Source organism: Lytechinus variegatus, chromosome 3 (assembly GCF_018143015.1).
Source record: "Lytechinus variegatus isolate NC3 chromosome 3, Lvar_3.0, whole genome shotgun sequence".
Classification (NCBI taxonomy): domain Eukaryota; kingdom Metazoa; phylum Echinodermata; class Echinoidea; order Temnopleuroida; family Toxopneustidae; genus Lytechinus; species Lytechinus variegatus.
The window spans coordinates 15,490,133-15,508,995 of record NC_054742.1 but is presented as its reverse complement, the minus strand read 5'-3'; the positions used below and the strand labels follow the sequence as shown (position 1 = coordinate 15,508,995).

At 37.8% G+C, this 18,863-nt stretch overlaps 1 long non-coding RNA gene across 1 annotated transcript; it reads right to left on the bottom strand.

Annotated features, from left to right (window-relative positions):
- Positions 1-225: 225 nt before the first annotated feature.
- LOC121410319 lies at positions 226-3,340 on the bottom strand. Its single transcript, XR_005969316.1, has 4 exons — positions 3,298-3,340; positions 2,919-3,004; positions 2,265-2,385; positions 226-423 (listed from the first exon to the last, which is right to left on the bottom strand). It is a non-coding gene; the product is annotated as an uncharacterized LOC121410319 (long non-coding RNA).
- Between the last annotated feature and the right edge of the window lie 15,523 nt (positions 3,341-18,863).

The window sequence follows — 18,863 nt, the reverse complement described above, 5'->3', positions numbered from 1 at the left end:
TCTGCCAAAGACAATGGATCTGTTCTATGTTTCATATGATAAAATACAAAAGAACGTCTTTGATCCTCATTTGACCTGTGTTTTGCATATTAATGTTTTTTGAAACTCAAAATTTCATAACCTTATCTTAGTCAGATTTTGATGAAATTATCAGTGCTTCTTTGGTTTTTCTCTATTTTAATATTCAAATTACGTTTTGCTGGAGTCTACCTTTTCTTTGATAGGCTCCATTGTAATTTGGCAATGTAATTGGTCTAATGTTATATATTGGGGATAGCACAGATACCGTTTATAATATGTGCAAGCTTTATGCACTCTCATTGGCGTATGAAGGATACCTGCAGGGTTGCTAGAAACCATATTCTATGTTTGATTGATCATCCATCTCTGAACTCATCAAGGAAGTACTTTATCTTGTGACACCTGTAAAAAAATAAAAGGGGGGTATTGAGGAACTTATAATAAACATAGCCAAACTATTTCATCTGCATGCAAAACTTAATGGTTTCAATAATCAATTCTTTTTATCGCATATTGCCAAAAGTCAGTGATCTACATTATCACTATCGATATCAATATCCATTGATATGAATATCAACATCAGGTGAGGGAGGACATTTGCTTATTCAGTTTATTTTATTCCAATCGCTCAGCTGAAAACTTTTATATTCTGTTATATGAAATATGTAAAAATGAAAGGGTGCTAATTGCATTCACCTTTGTTTACCAGTCTAAACATTTAGAAGTAGAAAAAAAATAAATGAGGGCATAAATGGGGCACTTAATAAGATGTGAAAGAGGGGACACTGCAGAAGAGATATTTCACTATAAAAAAAGGAGCGCAAGAGTGCAATAAAGACAATTTGAATCAATATTCAATTAAAGGAAAAACTCATAGAAGGGAACAGGGGTAGTATTTTGAGATCCATTTCATCTCTGAAAAAAGAATCCCTTAAAATCCCTTTGAATTGATATTCTTCTAAGAACAATTTCATCTTCATTTTATTATCTCTCTAAGACACACCCATTTGTGAAGCAACATCCAATGAGAAAGGCTGTAAATAAAATGCAGCAGTCTCATCTCACTCATCCAATGAAAATCTTTTACGCCAGATGTGGATTTAATCTTTTAGTTACATATGTAAAATTGCATAATTGATGTGTAATGTCGTTTTGATAGTGTCCCTAATCCCCGAAAGAGTGTAACATGGTCCAATAAAATCATTGTCATTGTCTTTGCAAAAGCAAACAATACTCTTATTATCATTGTTTAGATGTCTATTTCGCATCATAAAAATTGTCTAAGTTGCAAAAACAAACAATACTCTTATCTTTGTTAAGATGTCACTTTTGCATCATTTTATGCATAATTTCAGAGAAAAATTTATTAAACTACAATCTTTTGAAATTTTTCATTAACCCTAATTCTGCCAGGGGAGGGAGAGGGCCATAATGCCCCCCCCCCCTCGACAATTTTTGCGATATCTGCTGCGCAAATTTTTTTGACCTCGCCGCTCACTGACTTTTTACTTTTAAGTCTCGCATAAATTATGAGACCAAATTTGTGACACCCGGGTGCGCGGTTACGACATTACACGTCAAATGTAAGTGTATTTTTCATGTACAAATCCAATGCAAATAGTGTACCGGTATTTAGCAAAAATTCAGAAACGTATCATTATTTCTACTTTTACTGATTAAACATTAATTTTGCCTTGTTTAAAAAAAAAGAAATACATAAGAAATTAAAAAAGCAATAAAATACATAAGAAATCGGTCTTGGCACCAGGATTTTTTCATTCACAATTGTTAGGAATGCTATAAAGAATATTTCACCAAAAATAGCATTCTATGAGCTTTATTTAGTGAATCAGAGCAAAAAGTATGATTTCATGAATAAAATACATAAGTTTCATGAATAAATTAGAAAATTAATTCCTACAAAATAAAAATAAAAGAATTCAGTGAAATTTACCAATGCAACTGCATTGGAAATATCTCTCTCTACCATCATGCAAATTTTCATTGTGATAGCGCAATCCGTGGCTGAGATCTTAAGGGGGGCCCTAATGCCCCCAAGAATCAAAATACCCCAGGAGATTTAGGGTTAATCTACAGGAATAATGTTGGAGTATCAGTCACTGTCAATGATTACATAACTTTCCTTCATTCTCATTTTAACTTTGGAACAAATAAACCGAATCAAACATGGAGCTCATGTTCATGTAAAAAAAATCCCTTCCAAAAGTGATAATTGTACTCACCACTACACAAAACAGCATATTTGCATGACTTTTGTTCCATCAGTCCATGTTGATGAAATCAGGATTGACACTGAATTAAATGTGGAGCGTAGAGTTGTTCCAACTGTCCCAGATGATGTCACTGAAATTGAAATGATTATTTATTTAGTCTATCGAGATATACATGTCCTAAAGCTTCAGGTACTCACCACTCATTGCACATGCAATTTCAATGGCAAATGCACAATCTTCGTGACTGTAGTGTGACAAACGACTCCTTTAGTATTAATATTTTGTACATAAAATTGCAAATTGTAGAGAAAACAAAAAATGCAGTTTTTTAGGTGTATGCACCTTCATTTATATTTTTCCAACAATAGAACATGTTTTAAAAACTGAGGAACAAGAAAAAAAATTGCATGATAAATCGAGTGTGTAGTAGTTATAAGGACACCTTCAAAATCGGGCGGCAAAATTTAAAGGTGTTTGGAAAAGATGGAAGCGATATTTTGGTTTGAGATATTTTCTAATCATAGTAAATTAATATATGATTTGCCACTTTTGGTTAGTGTCCATCACTACCAATTTTCAGACAGGGATTATTTTTTAGAAAAAACACATCTCTTCTGAATAGGGTCTATGTACAATTACATTTATAAGCAAGGCCAAGCCTACCTCAAGTGATGTTCGAGCAGGCTTTTCTCCTCTTCATTACCGCTCCACTTCCCCGAACTTCAAGTCGGTGAACTCGTTCAGATACTCTGAGTGGCAAAGGTGGGGAAAAATGCATATTTATTGTAAAAAATATCCCCCAAAAGACATCAACAATAAATAAAAGCTAGATTTCTTGCTCTAATCCTCCGGTTACCTCAATAAGACAAAATGCTATGCCTTGGAATGGAAATTTGAGTGTAAAAAAGGGGGTCCCCACTGCGGCACATACCCACCACACATTATGTACTAAGTACCTTGGCTCTAAGACCAAGTCTAAGTCAAGAGTAAGAAATTAAACTTGGCGCTAATGCAGTTTCGCACCGGCCGGTTACCAGCATACCTCATCACCAATATTTGTTCCCAAATGTCATGACAAGTCTCTCAGTCACATTTCGATGTCAATATATCCACCACTTTTCAAAATATCGTGATCGGGAATGGCTGTATTTCGGCTTCGATCTCAACGTCGTTGATCGACACGGCGTAGACATCGCTTCGCAGATCGCTTGGATTCACCGTGCAATGTAATGTTGATATGAACTGAAGTTAGCAACCAAATCATGCGAAAATGTGGCGAACAAACTGCCAGCATGCCGCATGCGAATCTATGGTCGCATGATTTGGTTGCTAACTTCAGTTCATATCAACATTACGGTGCACGGTGAATCCAAGCGATCCGCGAAGCGATGTCGATCAACGACGTTGAGATCGAAGACGAAATACAGCCATTCCCGATCACAATATTTTGAAAAGTGGTGGATGTATTGACATCGAAATGTGACTGAGAGACTTGTCATGACATTTGGTAACAAGTATTGGTGATTAGGTGTGCTGGTAATCGGCCGGTGCGAAACTGCATTCATGGCATTAGCGCCTTAAACCTTAATGCATTGTTGGTTGGGGGGGGGGGTAATTTTTACAATAAATAGGGCCTATTCATTTTATTTTTTCCCACCTTTGAAACTCGGAGTATCCGAATTACGAGTTCACCGAGTTGAGGTTCGGGTAGGTGGAGCGCAGTGTAGCGGTGGTTAGGTGGAGCCTGCACGAACATGTAATGTAGGCCAAGCCAAAGCCTTAGGCCTATGAAAAAGGCAAGGAAAGGGCACTGTGCAGAGCACCTAGTCTTGAGGACGCAATGATGATGATTTTTTAGATATCTAAAAAAATCATCATCATTGCGTCCTCAAGACTACAGAGCACCACCACCATGCCATGGCTGACAACGTCCACACCATACAAATTAGAGAATAGGGTCTAAAATTATTCTTTGAGATCAAATTTAAGAAGTCATAAGAATGTATTTCAACGTTTGATGATTGGTTTTAAAGATGAAAGCAAAGAAAAAGTTTTCACATGTTCACAGTCCAAACAGCAAACACCACGGCTCGAGAGCCGTTGTCATCGCCACAACTCTAGGGTTCGACTTCACGTACCGTACCGTGCGGTACTACGCCGGCATGCACAATACCGCAGGTTGAAATAACTTCATCAGTGATAGGTTATTCTGATTTCTACTGATACTCCAGCTAATTTAGACATATATAGAATATTAGTATACATGTAAATGCTTACCCTGAAATTTTGACATGTCAAAAAAGGGCAGGCAGTCAATTGAGAACAAGTTATTACGGACGTAGATTGCACGATCAGATTGCACGATCCAACACTTTGACTCGACTTCGTTCATTATATAATAACGGTTGCATTTTCAAATACACGAATCACGTGCGCGCTCTGCTGACGATCGGACTTGGCATCTAGTCTTCATTCGAAACATGTTTTGGTTGAAGTGTCAAATGAAATATCAATTTTCGACGACGACCTACCCGGGCGACCTACAGAACCTTTAAACATTTAGGCTAAAGAAAACACCGGGAGAAAAATAAAGGGAACATTATGAAAACGTATTTGTTGTCTGCATTGGCGGCGGAAGCCAACAAAATTTAGGGGGGGGGGTCCATCTGAAATTTTGGGATGCATGGTCCATCTGAAATTTAGGGATGGACGCAGGCAAAAAAAAATTGACATTTGAATTTAGGGGAGTGGATTACCAAAAATATTTGACAAGCAAAAAAAAGGAGGGTCATCAACCTAAATTTAAGGGAGGGGGGGGGACACAAACACTTCAGGGAGGGGTGGGGGCCCACGTGAATTAAGGGGGATGCATGCAGGAAACAAAGTAGACAAGCAAAAAAAAAGGTTATTATATCAACACACAAATTAGAAGGGGGGAACGTCCCCCTCTTCTGCCCCCCCCCGCGCTTTCGCTGCCTATGGTTGTATATATATGTTTTCATAATGTTGTCATATAAAATGAATGAATGAATGAATGAATCTTTATTTCGTTTCAAATCCGATAACAAACAACAACAACAACAGTAAATCAATGTGATACAGGCAAACAGCAAAGAGCAAAAAGTAAATAATACAGGATAATATACATAATACATGCACTACTTTTTATAAATATAAATGTAAGTAACACCCATGAGAATAGATGGAAATGAAACGTGGTGACCTACTAAAAAGCTTAGCTTGTAGACCATAGGCCACCAGAATATTAAAAAACTTACATTAGCAATCATTTAAAACATCATAGAACAAGCAAACAAAAAATTGTAGTAACCAAGGTACATATATATATATTTACAAAAGATACACTAAAAAGTAACAAAAGTGAAATGCAGAATGCAAACAAATCTAAAATTCAAAAAGAAGAAAGAAAAGAAGAAAAAAAGAAAATAGGCAGAGCTCTATTTTTGCATAGATAATTGTGGAAAGAATACAATTTATAAAGTTAGACGAGATATAACAAGCAGGCATTCGTTTACTGATCTAAGTATTTCTTCAGCAAATCGGTCTTTAACTTGTTTCTAAAAACACTGAGGCTAACTGATTGCTTCAAAGAAGAAGGAAGGGAGTTCCATAATTTTGGCCCAGTAAATGCACTCGTCGTGAAGGTGTTGTGGCTCAGTGGATAAGTCTGCGGACTGTGAACCACAAGGACCGGGGTTCAAATCCCATCGCAGCACGTCCTTTGGCAAGGCGTTTATCTACAATTGCCACTCTCGACCCAGGTGTAGTAAATGGGTACCCGGTAGGAAGAAATTCCTTGGAATGCTCGATGCGCCCGATCAGGGTAGCCGTGCTAAAGCCGGGGTAATGGTATGCAGCGCTTAGAAACATTTGTATTAAGCGCTATATAAATGTTGCATATTATTATTATTATTATAATCACGTTGTATATTTTGGTCATGCAAAATTGTAAATTTACTCGTGACTGGTTGATTAATGACGTCATAATCACATCATTATCTGGTCATATAAAATTGTAATATATTCGTCTTTGATTTGTCAATATATGACGTCATATTTAGGTCATATTCTGGTCATGCAAAACTGTAAATTTTACTTGTCATTGAATGGTCAATTAATGACGACATAATCACGTCAAAATCTGGTCATGTAAAATTGTGGATAGACTCGTCGTTGATTTGTCAATAAATGACATAATAATCACGTCATATTCTGGTCATGCAAAATTTTAAATTTACTCGTCATTGACTGGTGAATTAATGACGTCATAATCACGTCATAATCTGGTCATATACAAATGCAAGATAAACTCGCCGTTAAAAGTGGTCGTAATTACGTCATAAAGACGTCATATTTATTCTCTACGACCAGTATGCCGAGAATACGACGTAATTATCACGTGATTATGACCATGTCTGCTATCAGGGCCGTGAGGATCCGTGTCTATATGTGACTGGGGCTTTAGGACTATATCCCTTCAAAGAAACAAATCAACTTTTAGCGGCCGATCGGGGGAAATATGGGTGAAAACAATTTTGCCTTCCACCTATCGGCATGTTTATCGAGATATGCAATTGTTCTTTATTTCAAACACGCTATGCTATGGAAGCTTAAAAGTGCCACCGAGATGTTGAGATAATTATCTTGGGAAGTCGACTTCTTGATAGGAAAAATATAAGATGACAAGATCCCGGATCTCATCATGTCGACATCTCGCAGAAGAGATGATGAGATGACAAGATCCCGGATCTCATCATGTCGACATCTCGCAGAAGAGATGATGAGATGACAAGATCCCGGATCTCATCATGTCAACATCTCGCAGAAGAGATGATGAGATGACAAGATCCCGGATCTCATCATGTTGACATCTTTTAGAAGAGATGATGAGATGACAAGATCCCAGATCTCATCATGTTGACATCTTGTAGAAGAGATGATGAGATGACAAGATCCCGGATCTCATCATGTTGACATCTTGTAGAAGAGATGATGAGATGACAAGATCCCGGATCTCATCATGTTGACATCTTGTAGAAGAGAAGTTGAGATGACAAGATCCCGGATCTCATCATGTTGACATCTTGTAGAAGAGATGATGAGATGACAAGATCCCGGATCTCGATCATCATGTTGACATCTTGTAGAAGAGATGATGAGATGACAAGATCCCAGATCTCATCATGTTGACATCTTGTAGAAGAGATGATGAGATGACAAGATCCCAGATCTCATCATGTTGACATCTTTTAGAAGAGATGATGAGATGACAAGATCCCAGATCTCATCATGATGACATCTTTCAGAAGAGATGATGAGATGACAAGATCCCGGATCTCATCATGTTAACATCTTTTAGAAGAGATGATGAGATGACAAGATCCCGGATCTCATCATGTCGACATCTGTTAGAAGAGATGATCAGATAACAAGATCTCGGATCTCATCATGTCGACATCTTTTAGATGAGATGATCTGACAAGATTCTTGCACCTGCACGCATTAACACCGGCAGGAAGTTGGTTGGATATTCGATATTCAAACTGCGAAGTTGGTTCGATATTCAAACGCGTGTGAATTTGGTTAATTTTCGATATTAAAAAAATAGGGGATTTCAAAGCTAAATAGGGGGTTTAACAGGTGCAGCACATCTGGGGCAACCATAAATACACTGGCTTGCCCTATTACGAGGACATTTAGGGGACAAGGTCAGTGAATAAAAGGGAATGAAATTTTTAATTTTTGATTTTTTTTTCCAATGACCCCTAGGGATATCCCGACGGCTTAGCCAGGGTAACCACGTATCTTGACTTGTAGAACTCGACTCGGGCAACCAGATAAACACTAGCTTGACCCTGCGCATGCACATTTAGTGGGCTCAAATTAACAAAATTAAAGGGAATAAAGGGCTATTTAGAGCATCTTTTTTAATTTAAAAAAGTATATTTTTCAAGGGGCCCCCAGAGATATCCAACGGCCTAGCCGGGGCAACCAGGCATCCTAACTTGTAGAACTTGACCCGGGCAACCAGATTTGCACTAGCTTCATCTGGCGCATGCAAATTTTATAGGGTTGTTTCAAGCGTGGGGAACCACGGTCCTGACTTTTTCCCCCATCCCTTGGTACTGCCAATGGGTACAGTAAAAAAAAAAACAAGGAAAGATAGAAAAAAAGAGAAAGAAGCGAAAGGGGGAAATAGGAAAGAAAAGGGGGGAGGGAGAGAAAGGAAAGGGAGAACGGATTGGTTGATCGTATCATTGTATGAACAGGATATTTTATAATCATGCCCCGAGCATTATATTAGGGCGAAGCTCAATGCGTGATAAGGACAAAAAAGAGGGGACACACCATGGCGCACACAGCAAAAATTTGCTTAATAATAAATCTCAGGCGAGCGAAGTGAGCGAGACAAAAAATCATCTTTAACCTTGAGATTGATTTTGACATGGTATGCAGAAAATGACATCATATTTCTTATCTTCCTTTCCTTTCTTCCCTTTTATCATTTCTTTTTTGTTTTCGGTTGTAGAATTTTTTTTTTTTGGGGGGGAGTGCTATGCGGATCGGGTCCGGGGCAATGACGGCACCAAGTTTTTTAACCTAGGAGGAGGAAAAACAAACATTTTGGGGCCGGGGGTGGTGACACACAATCTCGAAAATGTAGTTCCTACTGAATTGAAAAGGGACCTGTTAAGGATTAGCTGTTTGCATTGATTGGGTCATGAAGATGATATCTCACCAAATAAATAATGCAAGCGCGAAGCGCGAACTGAAAATTTTTGATATCCAGGATGATACCCGGACGTTCTAAGCACTTTTTGTAATACTGATCATGAACTGAATGGCTATCTAATTAGCTGAAAATATTTCATTCATGAAAATTATGAATACGCAGGATATGTATCTCGCTAAAACGAATAATGAAAACTCTAATAACATATGATTTTTAAGCCCCATGTAAACAGATAATTTACTTATCTCAATCATTAATAACTGCGAGCGTGTATATAGCGCGAGCAACATTTTGAATTTTATAAAATGGCCTTAAAGATTTATTTTATAGTGACCAAAATTGTTGGGAGCTAAATGCTAACGGTGAATGGAGGATAAAATTTTTAAAACTTAAAGAATTATGACGTTTACAACACACTTTTTCTTCAAATTTCGGGGGGGGGCAACTCACTGGAGCCTCCCCATTCGGTGGCGACACTGGTCTGGGGCGGAGCCCCCGGAACCTCGTGATATTTTTAAATATTGCAGATGGCCAATTTTCTTTTATCAAATCGCGGGTACATACACCACAATTATATTAAGTTCAACGCAGTTGCGGATAATAAACGAAATATGTTAAGGCACCACAACATAGCAAATGTGGAATAATTTGAAAAAGTCGCCAGCGAGCGAAGCGAGTTAGAAAATTTTGGCCTTTTAAAATGATTTTGAAATTAAATTCTAATTATGTGATAGTCGCTTTGGAAATTTAGTCGATCAATCAATCAATCAATAGCTTTGAAGTTAGTCACGCGATATTGTCTAAAAGAGACATTTTCGTTCATGAAAGTTTTATTGGAGGGGTATTTCTCCTTGCTGATTAATTGAATTGAAAGCTACACATGCAAAAGAAAATGTCTCATGACAATCATTCAAAGATTAGAGGAGCTTTATAATCATATTTTATATTTTGACAATACATTTTCTATCGATATACGTCGACATCTTTTCTCCAAGATATGACGATCTACAACAAAAGGTTAAATATATTCATTCGACCCAACCCATTCTCATTTTTTTTATTTTGTAAACTGATTACAAAAAAGAGTATGTGTAATGATTAGACTGATTCTAAAAAGAAAGAATGGGCAACCACTAAACATATTTTGTGCAAATGAAAGAAAAATACATGTGTCACTCAGCTTTCGGAATATTTTATTGGCGGAGGAATGAGGACTGAGTATAATAGATGTAAAGATCTGCTCTGCTCATGAGATGCTTTACCGTGTTGCCCCCTAAATATGCATGCACCGGGTCAAGCTAGTGTTTATCTGGTTGCCCGAGTCGAATTCTACAAGTTAGGATACGTGGCTACCCTGGCTAGGCCGTTGGGATATCCCTGGGGCCGGCCCCTTGAAAAAATGCTCTAAATAGACCTTAATTCCCTTTAATTTTGTTAATTTGAGCCCCTGAATGTGCATGCAACGAGTCAAGCTAGTGTTTATCTGGTTGCCCAAGTCGAGTTCTACAAGTTAAGATACGTGGTTACCCTGCCTAAGCCGTCAGGATATCCAAAGGGGTCCCTCGAAAAAAAATTAAGAATTTCATTCCCTTTTATTCACTGATCTTGTCCCCTAAATGTCCTCGTAATAGGGCAAGCCAGTGTATTTATGGTTGCCCCAGATGTGCTGCACCTGTTAAACCCCCTATTTAGCTTTGAAAGCCCCTAATTTTTTAATATCGAAAATTAACCAAATTCACACGCGTTTGAATATCGAATATCCAACCAACTTCCTGCCGGTGTTAATGCGTGCAGGTGCAAAGCATCTTGTCAGATCATCTCATCTAAAATATGTCGACATGATGAGATCCGAGATCTTGTCATCTGATCATCTCTTCTAAAAGATGTCGACATGACGAGATCTGGGATCTTGTCATCTCATCATCTCTTCTACAAGATGTCAACATGATGAGATCTGGGATCTTGTCATCTCATCATCTCTTCTAAAAGATGTCAACATGATGAGATCTGGGATCTTGTCATCTCATCTTCTCTTCTACAAGATGTCAACATGATGAGATCCAGGATCTTGTCATCTCATCATCTCTTCTAAAAGATGTCAGCATGATGCAGGGATCTTGTCGTCTCATCATCTCTTCTACAAGATGTCAACATGATAAGATCCGGGATCTTGTCATCTCATCACCTCTTCTTAAAGATGTCAACATGATGAGATCCGAGATCTTGTCATCTCATCATCTCTTCTAAAAGATGTTGACATGATGAGATCCGGGATCTTGTCATCTCATCATCTCTTCTAAAAGATGTCGACATGATGAGATCCGGGATTTTGTCATCTCATCATCTCTTCTGCGAGATGTCGACATGAAGAGATCCGGGATCTCGTCATCTTATCTTTTTCCTATCAAGATGTCGACTTCCCAAGATAATTATCTCAACATCTCGGTGGCACTTTTAAGCTTCCATACTATGCAGTTTCATATCAAAATATCAAAAAAAATCTGCTCGCGCTCGCATTATACCCAATTACCCACCCTTTTCATTATTTGCAAAACATGTATAGAGTGTCCGAGCCTGAGTCCGTGTGCGAAGGAGCGAAGCGACCATGTTCCAGAAAAAGTATAGCGGTACACTACAGACCTACTACCTCCGTTCGGAAGCTTTATACGTTTACATTGTGTATTGACTATTATAAAGAGGCTATGTCTTTCAAAGTGTAAAGGTGGTGTCACACCTTGGCGTTTTAGACAGCGTATGCCCGACGTATCAAAATTTCTCTAAAACGTCGGCATACGCTGAACTTTGATTTTTTTTTCAACTCTGGGCGTATACTTAACGAGTTGGACGTATACATAACGTATTAGTAACTTATATCGAACGCTTCGTTAACTTATAAGTAACGTATTCCAACGAATGCTTAGCGTATTGCTGGCGTACACAACGTATGCCCTACGATAGCCTAACTTACGCATAGCGCGCGGCAGCGTATTGCCGACGAACACGTGTCGTAGCCTATAAAAAGGCTGCCGCTCGACTATTCAAATCATAACCGCACGATACATCACCTATCAACACCACCGCCATGCCGAAGAAAACTCCTGTGAACCCCACCTTTATATACCAATTCCTATAAACATGATAAACGTTGTCAATACGCCATTATACGGTAGCTGTAAGTTATAAACACGTTCAGTAAGTTTTGTGGTCGTCCGGAGCTCGTCTTCATACGTCAATATACGTTGGAGTTAAGTTACACATACGTTCAAAGCACGTTACTCATAGGTTAGAAGTAAGTTTTAGGGTACGCTGGACATTATCTCGACGTACATCGACTTATGAGTAACTTACGAGTAACGTGTATCAACGTGTATCAACGATCGCGTAACTTGCCTACAACTTATGGCCCGCGTATGCGGGACGTATGAGCCATACGCTGGCATTCGTCGAAAAATTTTGTGCTTGCACAACATTTTTCGACGACCTCGCCGTATGACGACGTATACCAGCGTGTTTTAGCGTACTCTTAACGTATGCAAAACTTACCCGTAACGTATTCGACGTACGCCAGCGTATTCGCCAAATTCCTCATACGTCGGGCATACGCTTTCTAAAACGCCAAGGTGTGACAGCGCCTTAAGCTGCAAACTTCGACTGGGCCCCAACCACCGGCGTAAATCCCGGGGGATGAGGGATATCTCCCCCTCTCCCCCCACGCACACACACACTTTTCGGAGGGGGTGGTATATCATCCCCCACTTATTAAGACAAAAACATTTTGATTTTTCAATCATCAAATTGTTGATAATACTTTAGTGAATAGGGGCGGGGGTCATACCCTGGTATCTTCGTGAAAGCGCGGGATATTTTGTACAAAATGTAGGCCTCCCGTCTTCATGTTAAGTGTATAATGAGTTATTGATGACACTATGATGACATTGATCAGATCATCTCCGTTAATTAAATACTCATCTCCCGGGGGGCCACTTCCATTCACGAGTGGATACCATGCGCGACCATAGGGTCTCGAAAAGCACCGGTACCTAAACACGTAATTTCCATATTCTGAAAATGCACCCCTTAACAAGTATTGGCGTGTGAAACCCTACCCTTAACAAGTATTGGAAACAAAACGATACTCTTGGCAAATATTCCCTGAAATGAACCCCTATAAATAAGTACAATAATGTTTTATTGTTACGGGTCCTTCGGTCGTCGGCTTTACCATATTTGGTTTAGTACGACCCCAGATTCTACACCTCGCGCAAATCGGACTCTAAACACGAAGTGTTGGGGCAAAAAGAACATCCTTAATAAAATATTTTAATTTTGTTTTATCATCCCCACAAATTTGACCCTAAACACGTAATTTTCCTAGCGAAATAAATACCCTTTTTTCATTATTTTTGTGTTTTTGACACCCTTATCACGTTACGTACGTAACGTGTCCTATCGTGAAAAAGACATCCTTTTTACGTGTTTTTTGGTCGCGCATGGTATCCACTCGTCAATGTAAGTGCCCCCCCCCCCCGGACTCATCTCTACAACTTAATCCATTTAGAGGGAATTTCAAATTACATTAATTAACGCAACTGTACCATAAATATTTCAAATGTGAATTTTAATCAAAATTTTGAATGTTGTATCATCTCCGAATAGTGCTACGTTTTTGAAGTTCCATATTTTGGCCTGTGATTACGGAGCCCGTCAGGTGACACAAAGGGAAAAAAAATCTCTGTGGATTATTTCGTTCCCTCAAAATGTTACTTCGTTCCCACAAAATATTATTGCGAATTATTTCGTTCCCTTCATTTCCCAGAAATTATAATTTCGTTCCCTTAAAATATTATTTCATGGGAACGAAATAATCCACAAGGATTTTTTTTTCTCCTTCATGTCACCTGGCGGGCTCCGTACGGAAGCTAAGCAAAGACGCTTGGACGCTTTTAAAAAAATTCCCTGGCATATTTTTATTTTTGGTGAATCCCCCAAAAGTGAATGTCGCCATTCTGATTTATTACTAGATAATCTACACATTCTATGAATGAGTAAATGATCTAAAACACTTGTCAGGGAGAGTGAAACAAAAATGCCATTGTATTGCGACGTAAATCACTGTCGGATCGAGGGTAGTCTGCTATGCAGACTCTGAATGGCTCGTGAGGTGGGATCTGCTACTGGTTTGCGAAGCAAACCAGCCTGAAAGGGTGAGCGAAGCGAGCCATTTCTGCAGCCTCAGTAGACCTAGTCTGCTATGCAGACTCGTTGAATCAGCTGAGGTACACACACTGCAGATGTGGGTCTACATTTGTAGACTAGATCGAGGGGGCAAAGCCGGCCCGTGCCTCCCCTTTTGAGAGGCACGATTAAAATTTTGCTAGGATCGAAAGCTTATAGGCCCCTTTTGACTCTCTCACAATTAAAATTTGTAATGTAAAAATGCCGTTAAAACAGTATTGTACCGCTTTTGAAAAAGAAGTGTTTTTTTTTCTTTTCTTTTTTTTTTGCTGGTCAAATTTTCAAGTTCCTCGGGAAAATGTGCCCCCCCCCCTTTGAAAATCCCGGATCCGCCCCTGAAGTAAATTATGCGATTTTGGCAAGAAAATGTTGATCAGCCCGGGTACCAGCGATCAAAATTTAAAAAATCTGGCGGAAAGTACTTCTTAAAATCTGGCGGAAATTATTTTTTCTTCTTTATACCAAATTCTTGAACATGCGTATATATGGGCTGAAGATTATAGGATACAACACTGTAAAAACTGCGGTGTTAAAAATGACACCAATTGGTGTTAATATAGAGGACCACACCCTGAGGTGTTAAAATTACACCCTAGAGATTAAACATAACACCAAAGAGTGTAAATGTAACAACAAAGGTGTTGTAATAACACCTATAGGTGTAAAACTAACACCACTAATTTAACACCGGTGTAAAATAACTGGTGTGGTCCTCTATGTACACCGGTTAACACCACAGTTTTTGCTGTGAATCTTCTGTAGCTGATCAATATCCAATCATTAGTTTGTAAGATCATGATAAGTGCTCGTTAGAAAATATATTACCGATAGAGGGCACTATATAAAAACCTAAATAATCAAATTTCAAATTTCTCAAATGATCAGCTGTTCTGACTAAAAAAAATTATGGCTAATGCACTTTTGTCAGATTTGAATTTTATTTCGAAAATAACATTATTCAGCATTTACCAAAGCTACATGTACGTTGCATAATTATTAAATATTTTGGATGCAGTGACTTTGAAAAAAGGATCGGGACCCATAACCTGTGAAATATATCTTCTTTTTTTCTTTATATTTACATTTTCACGGTTATATCATTTAAAAGAAGAGAAAATAGGCCCCCGCATATAGGCCTATTCCTTTGCATACATATTACACACTGTCGTTATATTGTAGGGCGTTGTAGGCCTACATACATACATGTTTGTGCTTGAGTTGTTCTGATGTACTTGTCCCGTTTAGTGTAGTCTTGTATCGTCCCGTCTAGTTTGAATCTTTTTATACCATTTTCATTAATTAATGATACTGTAATATTATTTTGGGGAACCTGAATTACAAGCTCCGCTTTCCAAGGTTTCCCCCACAATATACAGCTAGCATTTAAGTTAAAACTGAACTTTCTAAAATTCAATTATACATTATATCTGTGTACTGGACCTTTGTGAACTATTTCAATATTTCTAATTGTTAATTTATTCTATACTCACATTTCTGTTGTAAAATAATTATCTTTGCTGTTATTGTGGAAATAAACGAAATGAAATGAAATGAAATAATGTCCCCTTTTGTTCTTGCTTGATTTTGTTTATTTGAGTAGTTATCTTACACTGATACGTACACTGATCGAACAATTCAAGGGCCTTCAGACCATTGATCACTCTAGCTATCATCATCATGCTGGGAATGGGATTTCCTCCGAAGTGCGCAGCATCAGGACCAGTGGTAATACGAGATGGTAAACACTAATTTCTTTGTCGCCTTTGTATACCGGCTTTGTACATGATGGAGTCACAATGATGGAGGGGATAATCCAGATCCAGGAGTAAATCAGTGAATGGTGTATAGTATAGTTCTGGAACCAGGGAGCCGCTTCATAAAGCCATTGTAAGCTAGATATAATTTGAGCGACTTTGAGAACGACTGGTGAACATCTCTCACGCACTCAACCCCTAGGAGTAGGAGGGGGTCGGCGGGGGCAGTCAAATGTATTGCTGTACACATGCGTGACCAAATCATTTCCAAACACCCCCTAAACGAGTTTTTTTTCTCTCTGTGTCCAAGATAAACCCGTAAACAAGTTTTCGTAGGCTTTATTTACACATTTTGGCCCCTAAACAAGTTGTCGCCAGAATAAAACCCCGGGGAAAAAGTTTGGGGAAAATAGAAAAAAATACCCTAAATACGTTTGACCTCGCGATTGACCATTGACTGGTCTTTCAAAACCACCCTTTTTCTTGAAAATTGGTGTTTTATATCCCTATAACCCGCGTCCAAAACTGGAGAAAAAAAACCCCTCACTCTAAACGCGTTTTTTTTCTCCTTTGCATGGTCACGCTGACTTGTGTATACGGCAATATTTTACTGCCCCCCCCCCCGGGGGGGGGGGCAAATTAAACCATCACCAGAACGTTTTGGTGTAGACCTATATACTACATCTCTATAATCATAGAGCTAATAGCTCCATGCTATTACAGAGGCGTCGATCCTGGGGGGGGGGGGGGGGGGGCGATCGCCCCACAAATATAAATATTGGGGGGGCAAACATATCATTTTGCCCCCACCAATAATTCCGGATATGCAGAAAAAAAACAAGATTGTAATGTTCAGCAAGCGAGATGGAGATACACAACTCGTTCTTTATTTAAAATCGTGCTCAATATGTCCGCTTTTCAGATTGGAATATCAAAAATTTTCAGCTCGCGCTTCGCGCTCGCATCATTTCTGTAGCAAAAACCCATACTTTTCATGATTAAATAGGTGAATGTAAATGTCCCGTTTTCAGTTCTAAGACTCAAAAGAACTCCTGCTCCGATTAGCAATCATCTTTTCTTGGATATAATCATATTTTGTTCTTTATCAAAAACGTCCATTAAACTGTCATTTTTTCAGATTGAAATATCAAAATTTTCAGCTCGCGCTTCGCGCTCACATCTATTCTTCTTTTAGATACAAATCTTAATCATTGGTACCAGAAATGCTTAGAATATCAAGTTTTCAGGTCAGAATATAAAGAAATTTCAGCTCACTCTCGGCACTCGTACATATGTATCTTCCTGAGTGACTACAAACAGTCCTAAACAGGCACGCTTTTCCTGTCAGTATACTAAAAAAATTATTTCGCGCTTCGCGCTCGCATTGATTTGTTGGTGAGAAATGTGTCTGTGTCTCATGAGTCATATATATATATATATATATATATATATATATACATATATATATATATATATATATACATATATATATATATATATATATATATATATATATATATATATATATAAATATATATATATATACACACACACACATACACACACTATATGTATATATATATATATATATATATATATATATATATATATATATATACAGTGCGTCCCAGAATAAACGAAACCGAGATTTAGCGATCATTTATCATAACTTAATCATAAATAGAATAGACAAATGACCTACCAACTTAAAGCTTAGAATCTCCTCTGTCATCTGATATTACTTAGGTTATTTCTTATTCACGCATGAGTGAGCAAAAACAATTTGAAGAAAGGATACCAAAAACTCATTTGGCGGGGGGTATCTGGGTTTCAAAAAGAAAACCACATTTCTGAAAGGTTCAATATCTGCTCTTTAATTTGGTACCAAAATTACAGAAAATGGTCAAGAAATGAAAAAGTTCTGGTCATTTGAAATAAGGCTTGTATTTCCATAATTTCATGAGATAAACGTGTTTTCACCGGTTTCCCACAGAAGCTTTCGCATGGTGAACAAAAGATTTAATGCATGGCTGATCATCAACAAAACAGTGTCGAGAGAGTTTGAAAGCTAGCCTGGAGAACCTCTTCATTTTATGAAATTATTGAAATTCAAGCCTTATTTCAAATGACCAGAACTTTGTTATTTCGTGACCATTTTCTGTAATTTAGGTATCAAATTAAAGAGGAGATACTGAACTTTTCATAAATGTGGTTTTCTTTTTGAAACCCAAATACCCCCTGCCAAATGAGTTTTTGATATCCTTTCTTCAAATTGCATTTGCTCACTCATGCGTGAATGAGAAATAATCTAAGTAATATCAGATGAAAGAAGAGATTCTAAGCTTTAAATTGGTAGGTAATTTGTCTATTTTATTTATGATTAAGTAATGATAAATGATCGCTAAATCTCGGTTTCGTTTTTTCTGGGATGCACTGTATATACTGTATATATATATATATATATATATATATATATATATATATATATATATATATATATATATATATATATATATATATATACATATATATATACATACATATTATATGTGTGGGTGGGTGTTTTGTACGATCGAGCGCCTTTGGAACGTTAATGATTCTGCCCCCCCCCGTTTTTTCTGGGATGCACTGTATATACTGTATATATATATATATATATATATATATATATATATATATATAAAAATATATATATATATATACATATATATATACATACATATTATATGTGTGGGTGGGTGTTTTGTACGATCGAGCGCCTTTGGAACGTTAATGATTTTGCCCCCCCCCCCCCCCATCTGAAAAACGGATCGACGCCCCTGATGCTATAATTATCCTTATAGTAAGATATACTATAAGTATTTT